General features: G+C 42.2%; 1 pseudogene; it reads left to right on the top strand.

Annotated features, from left to right (window-relative positions):
* Positions 1-1,844: 1,844 nt before the first annotated feature.
* On the top strand, positions 1,845-1,930 carry LOC126954033 (uncharacterized; annotated as a pseudogene).
* The last annotated feature ends 217 nt before the right edge of the window (positions 1,931-2,147 follow it).

Below are 2,147 nucleotides of genomic sequence, written 5' to 3'. Positions count from 1 at the left end.
CCATGCAAGTTTGGCTTTCAGGAAAAACTGACCAGCATTAACATCAACACATATCTTATGTCTGATAAGAAACATTTACAATCTAGTCTCTCTGAAGCCTGCTACCCGAAGGCTTCAGCTGCATAATAAAGCTTTGTTCTCCACAACCTCTTATCATCATAACCCAGACATTCCTTTCTATTGATAATAACTGTTTCAACCAGTTGCCAATCACAAAATGTTTAAATCTACCTATAACCAGGAAGCCACACCCTCACCCCACCACCCTTTCTCAGCTTCGAATTGTCCTGCCTTTCCAGACCCAACCAATGAATTTCTTACGTGTATTTGATTGATATCTCATGCCTCCCTAAACTGTATAAAACTTGGCTGTGCCCTGATCACCTTGGGCACATGTTTTCAGGATCTCCTGAGGGCTGTGTCACAGGCCATTGGTCACTCATATTTGGCTGAGATGGCTGAGAATAAATCTCTTCAAATGTTTTACAGTTTGACTCTTTTTGTAAACAGGACATAGGTCACCCCCAACCCTGCGGATATGAGTGAACTGGCTGCACCGACTGAGGCAGAGAGAAAAAAATACAGAATAGGACAGTGGCAAGCCGCCCTCTAATTGTTGGCCACTTGTATGGTTGTTCATTCTCGAGAGCTAGAGAACTCAAGAAATGGATACTCAGATGACCCCTTAGGTCCCTGAGAGGGAAGAGGAAGAGGTCCTCTAGTGGTCCCTGAGGCATCTGAGAGGAAACCAAACACAGTTCATAAGGGCATTTACAGGGCGGAAACTCATTATCCAAAGAATAAATACGGAGAATAGCCAGCTAAATCTTCTGCAGCCTGGGTGGTGTGTTTGTCTAGCTCCTGCACCCTTCTAGGTTGATGTCTACACCCTGGGCTGGGTACTTCAGGTATCACTCCTTCCACTTCATCAATAAGCCATGGTTCTATCAAAGAGGTTCGATCAAATCCAAATGCCTCAGGCTGAATGACCCAGTTGGGAATGGGGCCAAGGTCTCTGGTTCCCTCCCCACTGGAAGTCAGTCACTCTATATTCCTGTCAAGCTAAAACAGGAGTTCTTGTAATAAGCCAGGAACAGAAAGACAAACTTTGGATGTTCTCAGTTATTTGCAGGATCTAAAAATCAAAACAATCGAACTCATGGAGATAGAGAATAAAAGAATGGTTACCAGAGGCTTGGAAGGGTAGTAGGAGTGGGAGGAAGTGCAAGAGGATGTGGGGTTGGATGGTTAATGAAAAAGGGCCGGATGTGGTGGCTCATGCCTGTAATCCCAACACTCTGAGAGGCTGAGAAGGGTGGATCACCTGAGGTCAGTAGTTGAAGACCAGCCTGGCCAACATGATGAAACCCCATCTCTTCTAAAAATACAAAATTAGCTGGGCATGGTGGCATGTGCCTGTAGTCCCAGCTACGCGGGAGGCTGATACAAGAGAATCGTTTGAACCCAGGAGGCGGATGTCACAGTGAGCCAAAACTGTGCCATTGCACTCCAGCTCGGGCAACAAGAGCAAAACTCCATCTGAAAAAAAAAAAAAAAGAAACCAAAAGAATGAAAAAGACCTAATGTTTGACAGCACAACTATATATAGACTATAATATGATTAAAATAATATTTTAATTGTACATTTTAAAATAAGAGTATAATTGGATTGTTTTTAACACAAAGGATAAATGCTTGAAAGGATGGATACCCCATTTTCCATGATGTGATTATTACAGATTGCGTGCCTGTACCAAAATGTCTCATGTACCCCTTAAATATATCCACTTACTATGTGCTCATAAAATTTAAAATTTAAAAAATTAAAAAAAAAAAAGACCTACTTGCTTTGGCAGCACATATACTGAAATTGGAATGACATAGAGAAGATTAGCATGGTCCCTGCTTTTAAAATTAATAATATTCCTTTAAAAGATAAAAAGGGGGAAAAAAGGAATTCAGATTTTTCTGGGGTTCTTAGATATTGGAACCCACGTGGCAATATTTCCAGGTATCCTTAAGGGAAAAATTAAATTGGTGACATTAAGAGGCTTGGGGACAAAAGCAGTGACCTATGGTGCTTATCTGCTGAGGGGTGCCTCTGGCCATTTGAGGTGCCAGTGACTTTGGTTCCTGTGGCTGAATGT

This window comes from Macaca thibetana, chromosome 4 (assembly GCF_024542745.1).
Source record: "Macaca thibetana thibetana isolate TM-01 chromosome 4, ASM2454274v1, whole genome shotgun sequence".
NCBI classification, from domain to species: Eukaryota; Metazoa; Chordata; class Mammalia; order Primates; family Cercopithecidae; genus Macaca; species Macaca thibetana.
The sequence above is the reverse complement of the archived record's forward strand: the minus strand, read 5'-3'. Positions and strand labels throughout refer to the sequence as shown.